This window comes from Dipodomys spectabilis, unplaced genomic scaffold (genome assembly GCF_019054845.1).
Source record: "Dipodomys spectabilis isolate Male_0828 unplaced genomic scaffold, ASM1905484v1 ptg000228l, whole genome shotgun sequence".
Taxonomy (NCBI): domain Eukaryota; kingdom Metazoa; phylum Chordata; class Mammalia; order Rodentia; family Heteromyidae; genus Dipodomys; species Dipodomys spectabilis.
Genome location: NW_024870905.1, coordinates 8,682,715 through 8,701,284, shown reverse-complemented (window position 1 = coordinate 8,701,284; position 18,570 = coordinate 8,682,715). Strand labels below are relative to the sequence as shown.

Sequence of the window (18,570 nt, the reverse complement as noted above, 5' to 3'; positions counted from 1 at the left end):
TTTTTGGTCCGGTCATGGGGCCTGAACTCTGGGCCTGGGTTCTGTCCCTCAGCTCTTCAGCTCAAGGCTAGCGCTCTACCACTTGAGCCACAGTGCCACTTTCGGCTTTTTTCTTTTTGCTTATGTGGTGCTGAGGAATCGAACCCAGGGCCTCAGGCATGCAAGGCAAGTGCTCTACCACTGAGCCACCTTCCCAGCCCCAACATAGAAATAATCTTATAAATATGATAGAAACAACTGCATGAAAGGAAAAAAAACAAAAAAAAAGATACTTATCTTGGGGTTCATTCCCCTAACATCAACTTATCTGACCTTTTCTGCTTGATTCAGACATATACTAGTTATTGCAAATAAGGGAAACCATGGGACCTCTGTTTCTTTGGTCCTGGCTTACTTCACTTAATATAATTTGTTCCAAGTCTTTCCATTTCCTAACAAATGGGGCAATGCATTCTTTCTGATGGAGGCATAGAATTCCATTGTGTATATATACCACGTTTTCTTGATCCATTCATCTACTGAGGGGCATCTAGGTTGGTTCCATATCTTAGCTAAGGTCAATAATGCTGCAATAAACATAGTTGTGCTGATAGCTTTAGTGTGGTCTTGTTGGTAATGAAAAATGTAACAAACAGAAATTACCAGTCTCTCCTATAATGCACATATTTCTCTGCTTAAAATTAAGGGACATTTGGTGCAGAAACTGTGGATTATTCATTGCTAATGAATATGTAAACTGATCCAGGTACATTTCTAGAATAGCTTTATAGTTCCTCAAATTTAAACATATAATTACCATTTGATCTTAGCTATTTTCTCTGGCGGGTATATATATATATATATATACATATATATATATATATGTATATATGTATCTATATACATATTATACCTATATGTGTGTGTGTATATATACACTGTATATATATGGCATATATGCCATATATACACACTCAATCCCCATAAAAACAGCATTATTAACAACCAAATTTAATTATAAAGTAATTATGTGGAAAACAAAAACACTTTTCCAAAGTTTCATTAGAAGTACCCTCTCACAACTGAGTCCATTAAAACTTGGTGTACAAACAAATTAAACAAAAAAAGTAATCACACCTTACTTATGTAACTGTAGCCCATCTACATCACCTTGACAATAAGATTGTTTTAATTTAAAAAAAAAAGCTGTGTACGAAGCCAGGCTCTGATGGCTCAAGCCTATAATCCTAAATACTCAGGAAGCTGAGATCTGAGGATCATGGTTCAAAGCCAACTAGGGCAGGAAACTCCATGAGACTTTTATCTTCAATTAGTCACTGAAAAAGCTGGAAGTAGAGTTATGATTCAAAGTAGTAGAGCACTAGCCTTGAGCAAAAGGAGCTCAGGAGCAATGCTCAAGCCCAGAATTCATAGCCCATGACCAGAAAAAAAGAAAAAAACTTTAAATATTAACAAGTATATCAAACTCTGAATCATTTCATGACAGCATGTATATCTTAAAGAACTCTATCCTCCAACAGTATCAAAAAGCTCTACTTTATCTGTAAATGCATTTTGGAATTTCACTTATAAAGAAAAAAATGTTCAATATCTAATAATGTTTTTATGACTAACCCAAAATTTTTAACCAAATGTAGTCTTAAAACCATAACAGAAAAATAAAATTCAATATTTTATAATTAGCCTCAATCTCTTTCAGTTTTATCTCCACTCTAAACTCATAAGCTAAGGTATTCATAATAAATATTACAAAAAATGCTACCCCTATTTAACAAGTGGTGAAAAACCTTTATTTCTAAAAACAACATTCACTAATTCAACCTTTTTCAGTAGAAACAAGTACATAAGTATGAAAATGACAAAAGCAGAGTTTAAAAATGGAATATATAAAAATAAATGAAAATGGAATATATTGTAGTACTTCAAGAAATGAACACATGACATACAATTACAACACATCTCCAATTATTTAATATCAAGAATTACTCTATCACATGGCCACTTTACTACAACTAAAGCTAAAATATGCTATAATACCAAAATCAAACTATCAGCTCAGTAAGTTTTATATTTTTAATAGCATTTAAGCTATTTTTAAAACCTGTATATACAGGTATGATTCAACTGGTAGAGCACTTGCCTAGCAAGCATGAGGCCCTGAGTTTTAAGTCCAGTATCACACACATACATACATAATACACGATACATACATATACACATATAAATTCAAAGGTTTTATAAATAACTCTATTTTCAGATAAAAGCAATTCAAAAGCCAGACTTCAGTGGCTCATGCTATTATTCCTAGCTATTCAGAAGGCTGACATCTTAGGATCATGGTTCAAAAAACCAGCCCAGGAAATTCCAAGACTCTATCTCCAATTAGCCAATAAAAAGCCAGAAATGGATCTGTAGCTCAATTTGCAGAGTGCTAGCCTAGAAACGAAAGTGAGGAAGGAGGAAGAGGAAGAAAGAAGGAGGAAGGAAGGAAAGAGAAAAAGAAAGGAAAGAAAGAAAAAGAATGAGAAAGAAAGAGGAAAGAAAGAAAAAGGAAGAAGCAAAGAGAAAGAGAGAGAAAAAGAAAGGAAGAAAGAAAGAAAGAAAGAAAGAAAGAAAGAAAGAAAGAAAGAAAGAGAAAGAAAGAAAGAGTAAAGGAAGGAAGGAAGATAAAAAGACAAATAGGGAAATGGAGAGAGAAAAAAGAGAGAGAGGAAAGAAAGAGAAAGACAGAAAGAGAGAGAGGGAAAGGGAGAGAAAGAGGAAGGAAGGAAGGAAGGAAGGAAAGGAGAGAGGGGAGCGAGAGAGAGAAAGCAAGCAAGCAAGCAAGCAAGCAAGCAAGAAAGAAAGAAAGAAAGAAAGAAAGAGGCTGGGAAGGTGGCTCAGTGGAGGTGGCTCAGTGGTAGTGCGCTTGCCTTGCATGCATGAGGCCCTGGGTTCGATTCCTCAGCACCACATAAGCAAAAAGAAAAAAGCCAGAAGTGGCACTGTGGCTCAAGTGGTAGAGAGTTAGCCTTGAGCTGAAGAGCTGAGGGACAGTGCCCAGGCCCAGAGTTCAGACCCCATGACCAGACCCAAAAAACAAAAAAGAAGGGAGGAAGGGAAGAAGGGAAGAAAGAAAGAAAGAAAGAAAGAAAGAAGAAAGAAAGAAAGAAAGAAAGAAAGAAAGAAAGAAAGAAAGAAAGAAAGAAAGAAAGAAAGAAAGAAAGAAAGAAAGAAAGAAAGAAAGAAAGAAAGAAAGAAAGAAAGAAAGAAAAGAAAGAAAGAAAGGGGAAGAGAAAGACAGGGGAAGAGAAAGAAAGGAAGGGAAAGAGAGAGAGAGAAAGGAAGGAAGGAAGAAAGAAAGAAAGAAAGAAAGAAAGAAAGAAAGAAAGAAAGGGAAAGAGAGAAAGGAAGGAAGGAAGGAAGGGAGAGACAGAAAGAAAGAGAGACAGAGAGAAACAGAGAGAGACAGAGAGACAGAGAGAATAAAAGGGAGAGAGAAAGGAAGGAAGAGAGGAAGAGAAGGGAGGAAGAGAGGAAGGAAAGAAGGGAGAAAAGAAGGAAGGAAGGGAGGGAGGGAAGGAGGGAGGGAGGGAAGTGGAGGTAGAAGAGAGGAGAGGAAAGGAGAGGGAGAGAGAGAGAGAGAGAGAGAGAGAGAGAGAGAGAGAGAGAGAGAGAATCCACAGGCCCTGAGTTTAAGCCCCAGAACCCGCAAAGAATAAAAATGCATTTCAAATGCCAAAATTGTTCTTACTAGTTGAGCTCCCTTTACTAACAATTAATTTATTAACAGATGGCCTCTACTAAAGGTTCTGCCCATATGACACCAAACATCCTCCACAATCCTATGTAATAACTTTATATCTTCCATTCTTATCATGACAATTTTTGAAAATCTATTAAGAAATGTGAAGTGAAAATATTTGTATTTTCATTGCAGCCTTTAGGGAAGGCAAATGTGTAGAATTAATGATAACAAAATTTTCTAAAATAAAATTTGTCCTATAATACATATTATAAAATAAGTAACAAAATATAGACCCAAATGAGTCATTGCTGTGAATTAAATTATATTTGATGAAAAATCAAAGTATGCACATTGTATATAGACTATATGCCAATATATAATATTAATATACTTTTAGGAATAATTAAAAATGGTACTTTCAATTTGCAAAAACATGGATGAAAATTTTGGTTGTGGATAGATTATTTTCAGGAAAATCTTCAGTGAGAATTCCTTCTAAAACTTTAGAATTTGTGATGGTTGGCTCTCTTCAAAAATTGATTTGCTATGCCCTCTTGTACATTTATAGTAAAATGGATTCAAACATATAGAAAAATGAAAAATTTGGATGATTCATATTATCTAATTTAAAGACTTAAAAAGCTACAGTAATTAAGTCAGTGGAGTACTGAAAAAAACAGATACATTCAGAAACAGACACATATATACAAACACTGTGAATTGATTTTGTACAAAAGTACAAAGAAAATTCAATATAGAAAGGACATGTCTTTTCAACCAATAAAAGTAGAATAATTAATATCTATATGCAAAAAGACCTCAATGCATAGTTCACATCTTTACAAAAACTAACCCAAAATTGATCATGGATCTATATATAAAACCTACAAAATGACTAAAAGAAAAAAATAACTAAAATTAAATCTTAATGATCACATATTTAGACAGAGAATTCTCACGTACTACACCAAAAAGAAAAAAAGAAATCAATATTAAACATTGAAAATTTGAGGTTTATCAAGACAAAAATGTTATGTTGCTCTTGATAGATAGGGAAAATAGTTCACAATATAAATAATGATGACAATAATTTGTATGAGAAAAATATAGTTATGTTAACCACCCAATCAAATCTAACATAGAAGATATAATGAATTTCATAATTAGTGTGTAATAGAACTGTCCTATCATGTCAGAAGGTATGTTCATTACTTTGGACATCATACTGATAAAATACCTGAGAAAACATCTTAAAGGAAGAAGGACTGACTTTGGTTTTGTTTCAAAGCATTTATTCCATGGTTCCTTAGTCCCATCATTCTTGGCCTGAGGGAAGTAGGACATGTAGAGCAAAACAGCTCATGGTAGGCAGGAAACAGGTAAAGAGAAGATAGTCAGGATATAAAAATCTCTCTCTCTAAGGCCTACCTCCGGTGACCTATTCCTCCAAATAAGTCCCACTTTTTCTTACCCATGTTCCAATAATACTGTCATGATTCCATCAAGAGTTTAATCCAATCACTAGGTCAGCAAAGCACACAGAATTCCAATCACTTCCCCGAAGCCATGAGTTGGCAACCACATACAAATATCCAATACTTGAGCTTCTGGAGGAAATTTCATATTCAAAATATAGGTATAACAAATTTTAATGCCAAATGTTAGATGAGAACCTCCATAAATTAACTCCATAAGTGGAGTTAATACTTAGACTAACACTGAAAATATTTTACCAGACCACTTAACTTTTTGTTTGTTTGTTTTCAATATAAATAAAAATACACAATTTTAGCATTTAATTGACCACTCTACCTCAGGCTGTTTTAACCAGAATTCATCTTCCAAACTTCAGTGGAAGAAAAATCCTTAACACACACACACACACACACACACACACACACACACACACACACACACACACACACACACACACACACACACAGATGTTTGCATAATTTGTGCATATGTGTTATCAACAAGTTTTATGATGGTCTCAAAAAGTGTTAAACTGATCTGAAATTAAAATAAACAGAAACCTTCTGATATGAGTTAGGCTGAGGAACCCATTTTTTTAAAGCTCTTTATAGAGTAGCATACCTGTGCCCTCTGCAGTTCCAGTTCCTCCTTTTGTTTATGCCAGCAGCTCTCCTGGGCTTTGATCTGTTCTGTCACTTTGTTAAAGGTATCTTCCTGAGTTTGTTGAAGCTCTCTTCATTGTGTCAGACTTGGTTTTTTTTTTCAGACTTGTTTTTGCAGATATATTCTAGATGGTTTATCTATAAGGAGAAATGAAATGAAGAATAAGATGCTTCTAATAAATCAGTTGTTTGCATCACCTCCTTTCAAAAAACAACCAAAATTCCCTACTATATGTTATTCCTTTAAATCATATAAAATTTAAAATTAAAATGTGAATAAATTAGGAAGCAGGAATTAGTAAGGTATATTATCATATTTTAGCAGAAAGTTCCATTTATATATTTAAACAATAAATTTGATGGTTTCTTTCTAACAAAATTGTTCATTCTATAATCAATTTTACCAAGGTAATTAAGAAAGAGATTCTTAACTTCTGGAAACAAAGCCCAAGCTATTCAGATTCCTTAATGGAAAAGGATATATTTAAATGAGATTTACAAATGTACAAGTACTTAACATATTTATATATGCTTTTTTAGGCAGAATATTCCCTCCATTGTTTTTATTTAACAATGAAAAGAAAATACTTCACCTCCAAAATGTGTGACATTATAAAACTATGAGAAACTATTTAAAACATATCATCATTCTAGAAGGTTAAAACATACTCATTTTAACTATCAGTAATTTTAGAGCCATTATGCACACTTTGACCATTACAAACAACATCTGTGCTTCTCACAATTTATTCCTTCATTTCTCAGCCCTACTCCTCAGTGCCTATGATTGGGTTTGTCAACAGGACCAATGAAAAATGCTCAGCAACATAAAATCTTACCCTCAAATTAGGTTGTTTTATTAGTAAAGCATTTTTAATAGTATATTGACTGTGCAAAGGTGTTTCATTGACATTTCCATACAGGCACATAATGTCTCCTTATCAATTTCATTCTCTCCTACTTGTCCCTCGCTTCTTAAAATAATTTCATTGTTTTACTTTTATACATATATATAAATTACTTCAACCATATTCACCCTTTTCATTTACTTAGCCTCCAACAGAAACTGTTATGTATATTTTAAAGAACTTACCATATAATTTTTTTCTTCTTATCCCTTAAGTGCTGAGGTCATTGTAACTAAGATCTGGAAACTAGACCACACAAACATAATTCTGACCAGATCAACAGATCAAGACAAGAAACAATATCTTTAATAGTGACCTATGCTGACTTGCTAATCATTTTTGTTTTCTGTATCTAAATTTTTTTTTAGAAAAGACTGAATTGCTAGGCTTGTAAATGGTAAATTAACCATAAAAACTGATACTTTGTTCTACAAAATGCATACCTCATATTCTTTTTCATGAATTAGCTTCATTTTCTCATATACAGTTTTTGCATTTGGGGAAAAAACAGGTTCAAAACATAATTTAAATTTTTCTAAGTAATTTTTAAAGTATCACTTCTTGTTTCCTAAGCAAACTTTTTTTAATATAATGTTTTTGAATAACTGTATCTTGTTTCTATTTTATACTAACATAAAGAGTTGGTTTATTAGTGTAAATGACTAAGTTCTTTGAATTGCTTCATCAGTAAGATTAATTTATTTTCTTTTAATTAGGTCCCTGTGGCTAATACTGACTAGTAGTATTAGCATGTCCTGCACAGAAAGTAGAGCTCAGAGACTTCATACAGATTTCAGTCACATTTACATGCCAACAGCAATGGCATCAAACTGAGTTGTAGACAAGCTATAATTAATGGTACTAAATTATTAACACCCAAATACTTTTTGAAATAAGATGAATGTCAGCCCCTCTTAATGATACTGTGATGTGGACAAATGTCACTGAATTTAATAGAGGTATCTGGTGCCTGAGGACAGTTACCTTCTCATTAGCCCTGTTGAGGTCTGCAATGAGAGCATCAACATTCTCCTGCAAGACTGCACAAAGCTCAGACCAAGAGAATTTATCGAGTATGCCTTCTGGTTGTTTTATGAGCACACAGCCTGCTACCAAGTGTGAATATAAGGTATGAAGGAAGGTTAGCTTCTCCTGCAAGAAAAAAAAAAGATAAATTAAACGCTTTGTTTTGAAATACAAAACATATTGCAAAGAATTTATTATTAAAACCAAACAGAAATAAAAATAATCAATTTTCAGGTATTGACATTCAGATGATCTTCTTCTCGAATGCTCAAAAGCAATCATTAAAAATAATCCTGGGAATTGTCTGTACTTAGTATTCAAAACCAAATCCTGATTAGAAGCCAGAAAACCAGGACTCTGACATAGTACTGCTGCTGCTGAGGATGTGATCTGAGCAAGCTCCTGCTTGGGTCTTCGCTTCCCTAGCTCTAAACACAAGGTATATAGACTACAACTTTCTAAGACCTTTGAACTGGAAGTGAATATGGTAATTCTATAATGTTATATTTACATTTATTAAATGGATTAACATATATTTTGGTTGGTCATGGAGCTTGAACTCGTAGCCTGGACACTGTCCCTCAGCTCTTCAGGTCAAGGCCACAGTGTCACTTTCAGTTTTCTAGTGGTTTATTGGAGATTAGAGTCTCATGGGGTTTCCTGCCCAGACTGGCTTTGAACTGCAATCCTCAGATCTCAGCCACCTGAGAAGCTAGGATTACAGGTGTGAGCCACTGGTGCCCAGCTTCATAAAATATATTTTTAAAGAGTGTTATTTAACACTTATGAAAAACAAGTTATATCAACATCTGTACTTTATATGTTCAGAACTACTTAGCTTTCTCTCTACTTTAGAGATTTCTACAAGAAAGCTATCCCAAGTCCCTTAGGCAAAGCAGACAGTGGAATGAAAGATAGGAAAGAAAAGCTCATTTGTTTTCCCCACTAACAAGTTTACATAGTATTTGGCAAACTAAGCAACTGAAACTGTTTAAATACTACAAAGCACCTGGTTTTAAACAAAACTGAATAGCTACTCAAGACATATTTTCAAAAACATGCAATTGAAAATGTTTTTAAATATCTTTAGAACTATATTGTTGAATGGCCTAAAAAGATCTCCTATTCCCTAGAAGTTATTATAAAGCTATCTTATCTTGAACTCATAAGACTACTAATATAATATCAAATTACTTCCTTTATAAGGTATTTCACTTACAGTCCCAAAGCACAGAACTCAAGGACAAAGCAATTGTGAAGTTGCCAAAATGAATATTTTATGTGGATAAAACAAACTCTTTCAAGATAGCTTAACATATCAGGAGTAAAAAACTTTTCAAAGAACAAAAATGAGGAAGAAAAAAAGAAATTCTTCTACATTAAAAAAAAATTTAGCATAGGCAAAAGTTGGTAATTAGAAATTATAAGGATAATTTTCCTGTTTATATATATATATATATATATATATATATGTATATATATATATATATATATATAATGTACATAATTCACCTTATATACTACTTCACTTTTTTCCAAAAACAAAAATTTAATCACACACACACACACACACACACACACACATTTTTGGCAGTATTGTGGTTTGAACTCAGGACCTCATACTTGCTAGACTGGCATACTACTTAGCCACACCTCCAGTCCTTTACCATTTGTCACTGGTTATCTTTTTAGGAGAGTTTCATTTCCTGAACAGGCATGTGGCTGATCTGCCTACTTTTAGGCCTCCTATTCTCACTGGGATCACAAGCCCATGCCAATGCATCCAGTTTGTCTCCATGTAAACAGAATGTCTAGATCTTTTTTTCCTGGGCTAGTTTCAAGTCACAATCCTCCCATTCTCAACCTCAAAAATAGATAAGGATTAAAGGCATGGGACATCAGTGCTCAGATACAAAACTCACAACTTTTAAATGGAGCCATAACTTCAAGTTTTAGTTGAGAAATATGTACAGTGCAGGTAAATATTGTTTAGCACTTTTAACTGGGTTCAGACATACAAAAATCTTATTAAATATAACTACTAACATACAATATTCAGGCATTAGAATCTTGCTCCTCCATGTGATCATGTGATCATTTTTTCCATGTGATCATGTTCATCATCAAGGAAGTTTATCCTCAAGGATAATTAATTGTGTTGCTATTTTGTCCTTTCTGAGTGGGCTGTGAAAACTCAAGCATGATAATGATCCATTTGGCACGAAAGAGGCATCACAAGTCCAAAATCAATTCACACATGTTGAACCCAACCACAATGCTGTAGACATGCTGACTTTACAGTGCAGTCAGGCTTCTCATTTCCTTTACTTTAATCATTATCTGATGTATAGAAAAATTCCAACCCTTTCATATGCACACAATTTAAAACCCAGACTGTAAGAAGAGTGGAAAGAATGCTTCCTTTTTACTCTCTTGGCATTCATGTTCATATTTGTTACAGTAATGAGTTCAATATGCAGGACAACTTGAGATAAAACAGTTCTATCAGCTATACTAGCTCTATGTCCCATGTGCAAAAGAAACTATAAAGCAATAATGCCATTCACATGGACTCATTCAAAATATTAAAATTCTTTTTGTTATTGACATATTTTATAAAGTTATTAGTAAATGAAACTTGATAACTCTCCAGAACATTCAAATAGTTATAGTTTTCTGAAACTTTTTTCTAAATTTTTATTAATATTCTATAATTAGAAACCAAAGAGATGTATTATTAAAGCAGATTTTTTATTTCTATTTTACAAATTAAAAATCTGAGATGTAAAAATGACTAAGCTGTGTGGTTTATCCATAGCCAGACAGTTTGTGAACAGAAATTACCAGGATTCATGTCCAAGTCTGTATTTTTTTTCTCTCCACCATACCAAACAAAATTATAAAAATAAGAATTCTGTCACTGTCAAACAGAGAAAACCTTGAAAGGACTGTTAGAAATATAGCAGGCAGTTTCCGGAAGATGTGGTGGCCGGCCCTAGCTGGGCGTCTCCCGGCTCTCTCCTCATCCTGGGGTTCGGGGTGTCGCCGCCGCAATCATGATCTCCTTGACGAACACCCAGAAAATTGGCATGGGCCTCACCAGGTTTGGAGTTTTCTTCCTGTTCTTTAGGATGATTCTCTTCTTTGACAAAGCCCTATTGGCCATTGGAAATATTTTATTTGTAGCTGGTTTGGCTTTTGTCATTGGTTTAGAAAGAACATTCAGATTCTTCTTCCAGAAACATAAAATGAAAGCCACGGGCTTTTTCCTGGGCGCTGTGTTTGTGGTCCTTGTCGGATGGCCTTTTATAGGAATGATCTTCGAAATCTATGGATTCTTTCTTTTACTCAGGGTTTCTTTCCAGTGTTGATTGGCTTTATTAGAAGAGTACCAGTTCTTGGGTCTCTCTTAAATCTGCCTGGAATTAGATCATTTGTAGATAAAATGGGAGAAAGCAACAATATGGTGTAAACACACCCAAGAAGACTCGTTTAAAATATTGTTATTTATAAAAACAAACAAACAAACAATAAAAACACAACAGTCCTTTGAAGAATCATCAGCACAAAGTTGATGACAGGAAATAGCTTGTTACGTGCTTTCTGGAAGTTTAGAAACTACCAAGCACCAAGGAGAAGCCACCTTTTAATCAAGTTATCTTAAGAACTTCAGCTGGGGCAGGGCAGAGTGAAGTCTGTTACGACTTTCTAGAACTTTCCACAAGCTGTGAAACACAACCATCCATCAAAAATTGATGGCTCCTGTTACTTTTGATGTTCTTTTCGTATTATTATTTGGGTTTTGCTGTTGTTGTTTTTAAGATTCAAGAGCATCATAGGAAGGTTTTTTGTTGTTGTTTTGGTCTTTCTTCTTTTCATGTCTGATGTGTTGGCAAAAAAAAAAAAAAAATGTTTCCCTGTGCACTGAGTCTCTTAACCAAGGGATGGAATTGGATGACATCATTTTCAAGGATAGCCCCACTTTTGCTATCAAAATCTCTTTTTCTTTTTTCCTCTGGAAACCAGGTTAAAATAAAAACTTGTGGTTTTGTATATTAATGTTCTCAAACCAGCAAAAAACCCCACAAATCCAATCTTTGCTGGAACATCTTAGAGTCATTGGTTAGTAGGTTTTTATGGGGCGGATTTTGTTCCTAAATTAGAGCTATCTCAGTTATAACCATATTATTTGTATGTATCATAATCCCACCAAAGCCAGAAGCATTCTAGAACATGCTATTGTCTGTTACACCCTTGTTCGACTGAATCATTTCTTTGTCGAGAAGCTAAGTGATGTGGAAAGCAAATGGTTTTTCCATGTCTTGCTGTCATTTCTTGTCTTTTGTTTTTTTCTTTAATCTGTTGCTTCCAAAATCCGATAATAGCCCAGCAATCGTAATTCAATCAACTGACTAAATTAATTGCTGCTCTTATCAAATTAAATGCCTAAATTAAAATAACGTGGATGGTTAAAATTGGTACCATGTTCTAGAACTTAACAACTGTTTTCAGAGGTCTGTCTGTGTAATCTTGAGTTTTCCCTCATGATCAGCATTTTCCTGTACAAATCAGCTCACTCTCCACCTACAAGTTAGTGAAGAAAATACCAGAATTCTCACATTGAAGTTAAAGTGGCTATGGTTTCTTCAAAACATCATACTCAGAAAAATAAAAAACTTAGTGTTTCGTTTAATTTCTTTCTCCATCATTGATGGACGATAGTAAGAATTTGCTTAATTGGACAGTGGTAGATGTAGTGGCAGATTTCAGAGTACATTTTAACAGCCACATTTTGATTAATTGCTTTACCGCTAACGATGGTGGTATTTATTTTTTATTTAACCCTCGCAAAGCATTGACTGCAGGAGAAAAATAACATCCCAATGGAAGGCTGTGATATTTATTTGCCAACAGGTCTGCACAACGTTAGCCTAGCATTTGTTACTGGTAGTTCCATTGGATGCACAGCATTTCTGCATATTACCCGTGAAGCATTGGTTTGCATTGAAAAGGTTCATTCTCATGGATTTTCCTGGTGTGGTTGGTTCTTGTAATTTGATTTTATGATGGAATTGGTGAGAAAAAAAATGATGGAATAAATGGAGACTCCTACCTCAATTGTTCATGGAATACTGACAGATGGAAGGCTGTGTCTGATGTTCTTCAAAAGGTCATTGCATTACTTGTAGAGTGTCAACTCAATCGCGTTTGAGCACTGATTTCGACAGATGTGTATGGGCCGTGTTTCCAGAACAACATCTGTTCGCATGGAAAAGCCATAGCATCGGGCTCCACTACACTGTACAAGCCTCCTCTCCCACCATCTTACTGCAGAAAAACATGGCTGGACTTAAAAAGATCTGATCTTTTCTAGTCCTTATGAAGACCCACAAAGGGGCAAGTGTATGGCGAATTCCATGTGAGTTGGGCCTCGAAGCTGTCCCCGTTTACTTTTGCTGTTGTTGTTGAGAGACCAGGATTCGAACTCAGTACCTGACGTTTTTTGCTCCATTGGCTGGCGCTCTAACCAAGTGAGCCACGCCCTCCCTCTCCATCTGTTTCTTAACTCAGAATCTTAGTGAGACTCTTTTATTTTTTAAAAACCCATTTCCCCTTCCTGTCAGGATTGTCCCTTCCCAAATCGACCCCGTTTGAGTTTGTGGCAAAAACAAACATATGTTTGGATTCTTTCAAGACCGAAGAAAAGATCTAATGCTACTTTAGCCTTAAGAGTTTCTGTTTCTTTTTTTTTTTTGCCCTTATCAATTGTTATTCCTGAAATACTGCTGTTTTACAAAAAAAGAAAAGTCTCACAGTCAGATGATAAATAATAACAATTGAATATTGTAAATACATTTTGTCTTACCTCTCAATAAAAGGGTACTTTTCTATGAAAAAAAAGGAATATAGCAGGCATTTGATAGTCTAACTGATAGAAGAACCAAGCCATGTTACTGTTCTCACTAACCAGTGTGACCTATGCATTATGGAATAACTGATTTTGCAACTGCCATGAAGATTTCAAAATACTCAGCACAGAACTTTTATAATTATCACATAGACAAGTAAAAATAACCATTTGATACATAAAACTGAGATGAGTAAAAGGTCTTTCTTAGCCATCTGTCTCAGGTAATACCTCAGTGTCCTGGTACAAAGCCTGGGAAAGTTACTGCAGTTCACCTTCACATTGGGCTGCTCGTGACTTTTCATTCTCCCAAAAGTGCAGCACATTTTGTAGCTCTAATTTTAAAGTGGTTATTAAAGCTTCTCGGTCTCCACATTTAGTACGCAAATGACTTAGCTCTTTATGGACATCAGTCAGTTTATCTTGAAGTTCCTGTCAAAGACACCAAATAGAGAGACACTCCAATATCTTTATTCTTAAAATACTACTGGACCAAAATGCCAAAAATATATAATGAAAAATTTCAAAGCATGAATGCAAAAGAATCAAGTACTTGCATATAATGCTAAACATTAAGGTATTTTACTGAATGTTCTAATGAACTGTTTTTCTCAAAAATGAGAAAATCTGCTCAAAATTGTACATAAAGCATTAGTAAGATGTCCTATTCCAAAAAAGCTCACTAAAAGGAGTTTATCTTTCAGTTCATTATAAAGATGTAACTTGGTGGTTAGAAACTTTCAATAACATTTTTAAAGTCAATCTCTTTATATTTAACATAAGAACACTTATCTTCTGATGGTACTTCAAATAGTAACAGAAATCTCAAATACGTGGCATAAAACTCTGCTGAACAATTTTGTTCCTTAAACTTAACAAGTTCTATTCAAGTATATTTATGACAAACTCAATATGCACCAATAAAATGCAAATATAACAATACTGAACAAAATAGGAAAAATTCCAAAGATGTAATATATAAAATCATACAGAAAAATTTTCCTGGATATTAACTAGCTGTGGTATCAAACGATTAGTAGGCATAATGTACTGAAAACAATGGCTCTTCTCTAAACTAATAAAAACTGACTCCAAATACAGATATGTTCATGTAAAATATGTTTAATATATATCTAAAAAAGAACATTAGATCTCAAAGCATTTTTGCATCTTTGAAATTATAATTTTGTTAGAGAATACATTTTTCCTGTAGCCAAAGCTTCTTTTTTTAAACTGTATTTTTTCTGTTTGTCTTTTCTTTACTGGGGATCAAACCTAGGATGTTGCACTTGCTAAGCACGTGCTTTGCTACTGAGCTACATCCCAGCCTAAAACTCTTTTAATGAGAATAAAATTGTTACTTTAATTAGCAACACAAAAGTGTATCCAAATATACTTCTATTTTTAAAAACTATTAAGATATATCTTCAAGTACCTATAAAGTAGTTCCTCAATAACTATATTTACTTCTTAATACAGAAGTTATTTTAAATTGTAATACCTTTATATTTTTAGTGTGAGACTCAATCTTCTGTTTCGTAGAATCAAGTACATTAGATGTCTTTTCCTGAGCAGCATTTATATGGTTAAGCTACACAAAGAAAAGTAACTTTTTATATATTTCAAGTATAGGCAACTCAACAAATAATTGCATAATGCTTTTTACCACCTATATACAAATATTTCAGTAGCAGTTAAAAATACTATCAACAATACTTCTTTTGATTAAATCTGTGTAGAATCTGTCAAAAGCTCACATGGCTAAAAAGAAAAGAAAGCATTCAACCTTAAAATGTCAGCTATGTTATTATTGTATTTTTACTAGATATTTGAAAAGATTTTATTCTTAACTATAAACAAATGTAAATTTATTCTTAAAATCCTACTGACTAAAATGCCAAAAGCAGTGGCATCTAAAGGAAAGAAAAAATGAACAGAGCAGAAGATTGTTTTTCTATACATCATGAGGGTATTCACTGGTATCTCACTCCATATGACAACTTTGGGGTCAGTCACATGCAGTCCTGCTGGGAAAGCTTGTGGCAGGTCATCAGTTGGTCCTGCACCACTTGTGATTTATTTTCTTTGACAGTTCATTCTTCTTTCTGTCAGACTGCTCTTTTTGCTTTCTTTGCAGCCACCCCTTGGTCTCCTCACTGTTGTCTCTGGCACTAGTTCAAAACAAAGCACATTACTAAGCCAAAACCTGCTGAGTCGACTTTTCAACTGTGCTGAAGATCATGTGACATTCATCCTCCCAAATAACAATTCGCTGTGTGTAATATGTTCCTAGTTACCATGCAGCTTCGAGGCCTAGGCCTCAGAAGAGTTTCATAACTACTAACAATACAGGTTATCTTGTCTCACTGGGAAAGACTTAGCAATATTTTTCTTCATAGAAATTTAATTATTTCAATGGTCACTTTCTTCTTTGCTTTTTGAACACTTAAAGCTTATTTTGAAGAAGACTCACTTTTCCTTCCATGTTCAGCTTAGCTAACTAAAATAAGCCTTAACCAATATAATGATTTTATGGCCTTCAATTTATAAAAAAGAAAGATAAACACTAAAACTGCTGTTTCTAATCTTTAGCTAAACACTTTTGTTTTGCCTACTAATTGTATTTAATGTAATTACTTCATATGCTAATTTGACAAAATATAACTAGACAAACTCTTTAATTTTTTATTTATTTAGTTTATTTTTAATTTAATTTTATTTTTTTAATTTAATTTTATTTTATTTGTGAACATACTGTACAGAGGAGTTACAGTTACATCGGCAGGATAATGCATACATTTCTTACCAAGCATTGCAGCCTCCTCCTTTGTTTACCCTTCACATCCCTTCCCAGCCTCCTCCCTCCCCCCCTAATCCCAATCCTTCTCCTTCCCCCCCCCCCAGCACCAACGTTGTAAAGCTCGTTTTGGACATGACAACTTGTACTTCTCATTGTTGCAACAGGTCCACCTGTATCCTTAAACAACTGGTTTTTCCCCATCTCCTCCACAAGTTATACTGACATCAAATATAGTGAAAGCAGGGGTTATACTGTGGGGGAGGGACATATGAAGAAATGTTCAACATCCCTAGCCATAAAAGAAATGCAAATCAAAACAACATTGAGATATCACCTCACTCCAGTTAGAACGGCAAAAATCAAGAACTCTAACAACAACAGATGCTGGAGGGGATGTGGACAGAAAGGAACCTTACTTCATTGTTGGTGGGAATGTAAACTTGTTCAACCACTTTGGAAAGCAGTATGGAGGTTCCTCAAAAGACTTCACATAGAGCTCCCCTATGACCCAGCAATCCCACTTTTGGGCATTTACCCTAATGTTTACAAACAAGACCACACTAAAGCTACCAGCAAAACTCTTTAATTTTTAAAGCATGAATTATAAAACATTTTAATACCCAAGAAAACTATCAACTCACACATTAAACAACACAAATGAGATGATAAGTATAAGCATGAGCTTTCTCAACCAGCAAACTAAAAAGCTTCTTGACTACATCAAACACATATTTGTTTTTTAAAAGTTCCAAAAACACTTTACTCCCCTTAGAGAATGAAAACTAAATTATCTTTTTTTAATTAAGACTTTGGTTTGTACAATTCTTAAACTAAAAGACAGACTAAAAATAAATTTCCAATAGCTATTTCACATCATAAAGTATATTAACATTTAAATACAGCATATATTTAGTGACTTACACCACCTTTTATTAAAATAAAATATAAAACATGAAGATCAAGAAGTATCAGAGTCACTTTAACTTTAAAAATAATAGTATGCCTGTAGAGTTACAAAAACGTGAGACACTACTGTGAGACACTACTGTAAGGCCATACTTAAAGAAAGAACGGTGACAGACAATTTCTTATTTTTTGTATCTGTGAAGTTGTCAATTCAACATTCACAATATTTTTGATCTTTGAAACAAGCAAAGGATGCATACTGGTACCGCCCGAAGGCTGAATGTGTGGAGCCAAAACAGTGCAAGTGTTACCTCATTAGATGCATCTTCCAGCTTGTTCTAGTAATCTGTCAAGGTACGCCTCAAAGTCTCAAGGACAACTGAGAAGCTTGGAGGTTTATCTTTGTCCTTGTGAATGCCTAGAGAAAAATATAGGATGAAAACATATATCCTTAAGATGAAAACTTATATCCTTAAAGTCATATTGGCACAAAAACTTAGGAAACAGCAATAGAGACATTACAATGAGATTGAGTTGAGAAGACATTATGAAATATTGAACAGAATTTTATTCTCAGAAATATACCTGCTATGTACCAAGTACTAAATAAGTAGAAAAATTAAAGTTCATAGTATATAAAGTTCAAATTTATTGCTACTTACTACCTTATCAAGATTCATCTCTTTTTATTCCATATCTCCTAAGTAACAGCAGCTTTCATACATTCCTGTTATCCAATACTTATAAGAATAGTCTATACTAACACTGTTTGTATTATATATACTTACTCTGGTCCTTGTGTTTCTGATCAATCAGGCCTTTTATAATATTATTACATAATAATTTCTTTTTCTTTTTTTTAATTTTAAAGATACTGTACAGAAGGGTTACAGTTACATGAATAAGGTAATGAGTACATTTCCTATCCAACATTGTTACCCCTTTGTTTTTTCCCTATTATCCATATCTCACCTCTCCAACTCCTCTCTCGCACCCCCCCCACCAGTGTAAAGTTCCATTTCAACATAATGTCTTGTACGTTTCATTGCTATAATGGATCAACCTGTATCCTTGTTTCGGCATTTTGTTATTTCCCTTCCCCTCCCCAAATTAGAAAAATGTGTATAAAAGATGCAGGGCACCAGAATCAAATACAG

At 34.0% G+C, this 18,570-nt stretch overlaps 2 pseudogenes; one reads left to right on the top strand and one right to left on the bottom strand.

The window, feature by feature from the left end:
* The window catches only part of LOC122123402, a 94,843-nt pseudogene that overhangs the window by 33,685 nt on the left and 42,588 nt on the right, over nt 1-18,570 (bottom strand).
* LOC122123412 lies at nt 10,850-11,314 on the top strand (annotated as a pseudogene).